The sequence below is a fragment of the Musa acuminata genome, chromosome BXJ2-7 (assembly GCF_036884655.1).
Source record: "Musa acuminata AAA Group cultivar baxijiao chromosome BXJ2-7, Cavendish_Baxijiao_AAA, whole genome shotgun sequence".
NCBI classification, from domain to species: domain Eukaryota; kingdom Viridiplantae; phylum Streptophyta; class Magnoliopsida; order Zingiberales; family Musaceae; genus Musa; species Musa acuminata.
In genome coordinates, this window is record NC_088344.1 from 22,188,804 (window position 1) to 22,197,137 (window position 8,334).

The 8,334-nt window shown below is 39.2% G+C and overlaps 1 long non-coding RNA gene across 1 annotated transcript; it reads right to left on the bottom strand.

The window, feature by feature from the left end:
• Positions 1-757: 757 nt before the first annotated feature.
• On the bottom strand, positions 758-6,243 carry LOC135617343 (uncharacterized). Its single transcript, XR_010488687.1, has 5 exons — positions 5,917-6,243; positions 3,654-3,771; positions 3,504-3,566; positions 3,280-3,398; positions 758-1,261 (listed from the first exon to the last, which is right to left on the bottom strand). It is a non-coding gene; the product is annotated as an uncharacterized LOC135617343 (long non-coding RNA).
• Positions 6,244-8,334: the final 2,091 nt, after the last annotated feature.

The window sequence follows — 8,334 nt, forward strand, 5'->3', positions numbered from 1 at the left end:
TGGATCCGTAGCTTGCTTGTATGAAAGCTTATACGGAAAATGATGTTTGTTCATGTATATCATAACAATGGAAGGGAAAGAAAATTTTATGTTCTTGTAAATATTGGCCATAACAAAGTTCAATTTTCATCTCATGTTTTGTTTGTTGTTTCCTTAATATGATGGCATCTATAAGAAATGGTATCAATGTTGTTACATCAAGTTCAAAGAGAGAGTGATCATATGATATCAACAACTTCTCTCGACCTCAGACTTTGCTGGTTTGGACGACTGGTATCAGAGGCAAGGCAGCAAATTTGACCAATCATCTTTTGGAAACATGTTCCAACTTTTTGTTTCCGAGTGAAGTCCACAACAACAACAACAAAAACAAATAACAAAGCTGCAAGTCAATCCATCGTTAAAAACCTTTAATCACTGAATCGATACTATAGAAAAACAACAGGTGTGCACTGATACTATAGAAAACCAAACCTTTAATCACTGAATCGATAAAAAAATTCCAAGGTTTGAAGCAATTGACAATGGCCAAAAAAATTCTAACTGATATGCAAAAGATTAAACACACATATCATAGTAGGAAATGCATTCTCTCCAAAAATGTGATTTCAATAGTGAGTGAGAACAACGTCTGCATCATGTTAAATTCATTAGATGAATATCATAGTATCAACAACTAGTCCTGATAAGCCACCGTTAAGAAATACAAGACAATTGAGATAGAAGAACATACCATTCATCTTACGACTCGAAAAAATTGTCAAATTACATCTAAATTATATATTCAGAATTTTGAATGAATTTAAACAACCAATCTGAGTCTACTATTCCAGCTTTGGAAGTGTTACATACGAATTCAAATAACTAACATCAAGTCTACAAAACAATAAAAATTTATGGGAGTAACCACGTCGGTTTTCAAAACAAATGATAAGAACAAATAACACTCCTGAAAAGATTGGAACAAACTAAGATATGGGCCTAAGGACTCCCAATCTTCCTTCATGTTAATCTACGACTAGTTCAAGCACATAAATCAGAAGAACTTTGTCTTGTTACATGCCGGAAGGAAGCTTATGAAGAAGAAATGTAATCCTAATTCCTTCTGCAAAGGTTGTAGCATTCAAATTCTTCTGGAGTGTAACTCCTCTTCCTCCTTTGGGGCATGAATTGTAAAATGATCTGGCAAAGGAGTCATGGTGCCCTGCTTTCTTTTAGGATCCTAGTCCAGCATGATCTTTACTTCGATATCGAGGACACCCTGACATGTTTAAAAGCAAAAGATCAGTTAAAATGGATTGAATATATATATATATATATATATATATATATATATATATATATATTTCTCCAGGTATATCTGTGTTTTTATTACTGTTTAGAAAGTCAATATATTCATCCATCTAAATTTCAGCACAAACAAGGTTAGTACAATAAAAAATTCGAAGCATTTAGGTACAGCCTACCAGATAAGCATTTCTAGTTGAAGTTGTCAATAGGCAAATATCTATATGAGTATCACAAGGAAACCAAGATCTATTAAAGCAATCATGCCGTACTAGAGATGTAGAAAGAATTCAGGGACAGAAATATCAAATAGGAAGAACAAAAAGTCATCTCCTTTATCATGTGGCACTAGAGTTGTAGAAATAAAACAAAATAGAAAAATAAGAAAGATATTTTGAGTTTTTCTCTCTCCTCAAGCATTTAAACTTAGCCAAGCCAAATTATTCTTATTGCAGAGTTTAAGCTCATCAGCATCTAGAGAGGTGATCAAGAAGGCAAGATACTTAAAAAAGGAGTTTGGATTCAAACAAAAAGAAGATAAGAACACAGTTTGACTAAAATTGTTCTTGATGATTTAACCATGTGTATGAGACAAATTCCGGCTGCAGTCAGCCATGCAGCAGCCACAAAACCAAAATACTTGAAGTTGCAGCAAAAAAAGAGAGGCATTGGCAGAGGATATAAATGAAGACAAAACCAAGAATCCAATTCAAATGACTTATGACCTCATCAAATTTTTGGCGTGACAATCATTTTGCTGCTGTCATCAGAATAGTTTCATTGAAAAATTTTCTACTATCTACTACTTATCCCAGTTACCATCAGAAATTATCTTTGTTTGCGGTTCTTCCCAGATCAGTTATGCATGTCATTTCAAGCTTGAGTTGAATAGAAATCATGTCATGATCTAAGAACTAGCATTTACTGGAATCTCTATGCATGTTACACACAAAATAATCCACCTCATTCAGAGAGTATGCCACGAATTCAAACTTGAGTTCAATAGAGAGTTGATGAAATTACAAATTTGAGAACCCAAAATTCATTGCGTTCCTGTAGTTGATATGGAAGAAAAGGAAGGCAAAAGGCTTGAGTTGCAAATAAGAAAACAGAATTGTAAGCTACATTATTTGGAGGTAGCAAACGAGAATCTAATGGAAAAAGCAAAAAGAAAATCTTGTTTGTTGGAATCAGACTGACCATTTTCTTCTAAAAAAGAATGTCTTGCCTAATTAACTCCATAAAGCAAAGTTCCTTTTGAGCAATCGAGTCTATTAGAGAAAACAATCACAGTTTTGAGGCCAACGTGATCAAAACCAATACTATGCTTGATACAGATTTTTAAGAGACCATAAGCAAATAAATGTCGGATGGCATACTGAAAGATAAAACACTCGATCAATGTCTGCATTACAACTATCCATGCCTTTCACAAAACACATTCTATACAAATTTGGATGTAGAAAGAAGCCCAAAAGTCATAGCAAAAGATCGGATAAAATATACAGGATTTTTCTACCAGGACTGTTACACTAAAAAATCAGACTATAGGAAGACAACTATAAAAAGCCTCCTTTTCATTTCAAGGTTATATACACTCATCACTATTAAATTTCCAATAAAATTTTATCACAGATCGCCTAGGTTTTACGGGGAAGAAACTAAACAAAGATAAAAGATCTCTAGCATGTAGTATTGAAGAGAAAAATGAACAGAACCTAACAGACAATTTACAGTCTTACTGGCAATCAATGAAGCTTCACTAAATATATGGGCTACAGGTAATGCTCATTCAACATGCCCACACTTAGCTTTGCTGACCTAAAAACTTGACATCCGCATTGCATCTTAACTCGAATGAAACACTAATGAAATGATAAGATACTGCATTAGATTTCAGATAGTGTCAATTGTTAGACACAAAGGAGATGAAATCCATAACTAACACATCCACTAGAAGATTCAAGTTCAAGATAGAAGGTAACAACTTACATGGTACTACATAGAGCAAGGTGTGACAAATTAGCATAAGCAACAGTAGCAGCTGTCTCGAGCAGCTGTTTAACCTTGGTGAGGTAGTCACTCATAGCCTCCTCCTTTGGCTTCCTCCCCTGTCAATTTTACTAATATTAAATAAGAAATAAATTTTATCCAACAAATTATATTTATTTATTAATATTTATATATATAAGATTTGTCAAGTGGATTTTGTAAACCTTTAACAGCCTTCCAAGCTTCCCATTTGGCTCGATCCCTCATATTGAATATACCAGGTCAACCTGCAAAGAGACAAAAGATAAAAGTGTCAAAATTTTGTTTGGCAAAGAGTGAAAATCACGAATCAGAATATATTAAGAAGCACATACTAGTATTCACAGGTCCGACAGTTGCTTGCTAGTAAAGCCCATACAGGATCAATTTGCTCTTGTTAGTAGTATTTACAGGTAAAGTTTTAGCTTTTGCAGCATATTCTTCAAAATCGACCTGCAAAAGATTAGATATCATCATCTAGTTAAGTTTTCGTAGATAAAAGAAAAATATTGACTCGGAATGTACTATGAGGCACAATAACCAATACTATCAAGACAGATTCTTAGAAGCAAACACTTATAAACATAAATCAGAAACTAGGAAGCAGATAAAGAAACAATCTTAATACTTATAGACTACTTATAACAAATGTCATCTGCGGAGTAAAACTGAAAAAAAAAATGAATGACCGAACAGCCTCAATGACATAAGTAAGAAGAAATGATAATTAATAACAATAACACAAAACATAAGCCCATCTTTTCAATTCAACTATTTGGAAGAAATGGTGAGCAGAAGACCAAGACTTCTTTTTTTTTTTTTTTCATTTCCTCTTCTGAGAAATGTTTTTTCTTTCCCGTCCAAAAATAAGTGTGCAATAGAGTATCATTTAGGAAAAGTTATTTCTTCTCATGTGTGCACACATGCACACATAACATGAACATCAACTGAGGAAAATTGATGGCAGATTCTAGCAATTATATTTATTACTTTAGGGCCACTAATTTCAGTCGTTATGGTTTTTCTTCCTCATTGTAGCAATTATTCACAAACATGTGAAGAGTTTAAGCCTCGCCGTATCTGATAAAATTAAGATACCGATAAATATAATAAAAATGAAATTATGTCTCTATTTTTCATTGGATACCAAAGTTTAAAATTGAATGATGATGGATGCTCTTGCAAAGATGCTCCAACTATAATTATGATCCCAATGAAATATAAATTGATGAAAAGAATCTAAATTCGAGTTTCTCTTATGCATACAGATATGCAACTTCGAATCGGACCAATAAATGTTATTAGAGTTCTTGTAGAGTACATCAGAAATTGTATTACTTACAAGAACCAAAACTAGATTAGGAGCGCATGAGATCTACCAACAGGTACACAAGTAGAAGAACTGATAATAGACATTGAAACATTATCAAATAGATTTTTGAAGCAGCTTCAAAATAAGCTCTCCATGTTAAAGGTAATGAATGTATATCTTTGAGGGTGAGGCAAAGAGTTATACAGTTCCATACAAGTTTGTTTACCAAGCATCTAGAGTGTTGGAAGATTGTCTCTGAAGCTCACTAGATTTTTAACCATGTCTTTGATCCATCATATGTATAGATTTTCAAAACATGCATCTCTAGTGTATTGCACGATTTTAAACAGACGCAAGCTTCCTCTGGTCTTTGTGAAATCAATCTCGTTCACCAGACTGAACACTAAAACTCCATCCTTCACGATATGGCTTCTTCAAGCTTTTGCAAGGAAAGATATATAATTTATCATCTAAAAAGATCAACTCTACATATAAGAAATTGTCAAAGCAACCCCGATCTAATTATAAAATACAAATCATTTCCATTCACAAATACAAATCAAAGACTACTAATCACCCAAAATTAAAAACAAAAGTCCCAGATGCTTCAAATTTCACATAGCTACAATTTTAGCTACACTTTCCAAATTGTGATAGAATTTAAGAGTGAGATCTATAGTTATGGTCAACAAAATACTCAATATCAGACGTCTCTTGGCCCATCAAAAGTCAAACGGATCATTTCTGACGCACTTCTGCATCATGTAATATGATCAATGCATCTTACCTATCCTTCCATCGCCATGTTCTTGCCTTCATTATGAGGCTTAGGCCATGGAAGAGTTCAAAAGGACTCAACCAACAATATCGACAAAGAAAATAAAGGGGGTGACATAAAGATTCTTTCTAGTCTCAAGAAGCTAATCACTGTACAAATCGATCAGACACTAACTACTAAATCAACCCTTCACCAAATGATCAAGGAAGCCTCTGATCTTAACTGAGAAAGGGGCCTCATGCATTCATGCTCTCCAGATCCATGAAACTACATGAATGTCAGCATATGGCTCCATACAACAGCTTGAAAGGTTCAAATCGAAGAATAACCAGCCAAAGAACTGCAGATGTTCTAGGCAAAATAAGATCATTATGACTAACATACACGCACAGTCAGAGCTCTAAGATTAGGTCACCACATCCCCAAAAAAAAGGGAAAAATTAGCAAAATAGAACACAACAACAGGAAAAGAGGATCAGAAATCAAGTGCCGATGTTGTTCTCATCACCTGCAGACCCATCGCGCTCTCTATTCCTCCTCCTCCGCGTCTTTGGATTCCCGGTTGCGTCGCCGGGTCGCGAAGGACCGAGAGATTATTATGTACGCGCACGTCATTATAGGCCTCGGATTCAAAACAATATGCATTTGGATTTTCGATGGATCAATGCGTTCCAGATCGAAATCAACATGCGAAGGACCTCGTTGGCATACAGGGGCAAATGATCACCCTCCTCGTCCCTCTGATTGGTTCCGTCAGCTCCCACCCTCAAACCACAAGGCAATACTGGAGGAAGCAGCTCACATACCTCCTCCGTCTTCGCGATCATCGAACCAACCTGAAATCGATGGAAGAAAACTCAAAATCAGCCCTAAAATCCATGCATTACGCTGAAAAATGAGGTGTTTCGGACAAAATGCTCACCTCCGTTCCCGAGCAGAGACAGATCGAACGGGGCGAAGGGCTCGGTCGATTTGGAGACACAAAGAAGATGAGCACGTGCGAAAGTTAATTTCAAATTAAATATATAATACGACGCTAAAATCTTATAAATATAATTAATTTGGGGATTCGGAATCCAGAACAGGAAACACGCTTCAAGAATCACTCTGCGCGCCCATTGCCTACATATATATATCGCACGCCTCTCCCACTCTCACTCCGTCTTCTCGCCCCTGCGCCTCTCGCCTCTCCTCTGCTCCATTCTCCTCCTCGTTGATTTCCTCTCCTCCCCTAGTCAAGAAACCGTCTTTGGTCGTCCATCCATGGAGCCCATCGACCTCGTACCGAGCGGCTACAGGTTCCTTCCCACGGCGGAGGAACTCTTGGTTGACTACCTCGCCAACTGGGTCGCCGGCGCACCGCTCCCTGGCCGCGCTGTCGCCTTCGCGGACGTCTACGGCACCGAGCCGTGGAATCTTCTCGGCAGCGATCGGCAGGAGGGCTATTTCTTTGCGGAGCGCAAGCCCAAGAACAGCGGCGGCTCGCGCGTCGATCGAAAGGCCGGCAGCGGTTCTTGGACTCTGTACAAAAAGCAAGAAACCGTTAAGTCCATGGTCGGCGGGCGCGAGATGGTGGTCGGGCGAAAGAGCTGCCTTTCTTTCAACGATGGTCTGCGGAAGAACTCCGGGTGGACGATGTACGAGTTCGAAATGTGTTCGTCCGGCGGCTTCGAGAGACGAGTTCTCTGTCACGTCAAGAGAAGCTCGCATTGTGCCTACTCCGGCGGCACCACCATCAAAACGGTTGAGACCACCTCGGAGGCCGCGACAGACACGGTCACCGGCGACAGCTTCGTTGGGCTAAAGAGAAATAGAGACGAATCTTCTACTCTCTCGGCAAAAGCATCGACTCTCTCAAAGAAGCCATGCTGGGGGTTGGTTGCACATCCCGGCAGAGCATTGCAGTCGGACGTCTCACCACATCCAACCGCGGTGGTGCAATCCGACGTCTCACCACCTCCAACCGCGGTGGTGCAATCCGACGTCTCACCACCTCCAACCGCGGTGGTGCAACATCCCTCATTGGCTCCTGCTGTGACACCCCCACCCCCGGAGAGTCATCTTTCCTCTGTCGACTCCGTTGCACCGAACGAAGCCGGAGTCGCAGCCGCCTCTCCATCATCAATGGACGTTGGTGGAGGTGAGCTCCCGATAACTACGGAAGAACTGGAAGCATTCTTGGCTTCATCTTCGTCGTCGGTCGATCTTGGCGGTGTGCAGAACTGCACCGACGATGCGTTCTTCGCCGGAGAGCTTGAAGCCTTGCCGATGTCGGATGACACCGACACAGCCACGACTACCATCCCGAAGGCCTCACCGCCAGCCCTTGTCGATCTTCTCTCGATGTCCGATGACACTCGGATTGATTCGACCACGGTCGCAGATGTTTCCTCCTCATCGTCGTTGATAGACTTGGTTGCGTGTGAGCAGATGTACAGCACCGACGATGACTTCTTCGCGAGCCTGGAACATGTCCATGCCTTGTTGATGTCCGATGACACGATTCCAGCCTCGTTGATGTTTGGCACCAACACTGATTCAACCACGGTCGCAGCGGCTTCGTCGTCGTCATCGATCGACATTGTTGGGTGTGAGCAGACGGAGATCATAGATGATAATTACGACTTCCCTATTGATTCGACTATGACCTGGTGGTTGGATTTGTAGCTTGCTTGTATGAAAACTTATACGGAAAATGATGTTTGTTCATGTATATCATAACATTGGAAGGGAAAGAAAATTTTATGTTCTTGTAAATATTGGCCATAACAAAGTTCAATTTTCATCTCATGTTTTGTTTGTTGTTTCCTTAATATGATGGCATATATAAGAAATGGTATCAATGTTGTTTCGTCAAGTTCAAAGAGAAAGAGTGATCATATGATATCAACAGGTTCTCTCAACCTCAGACTTTGCTGGTTTGGAC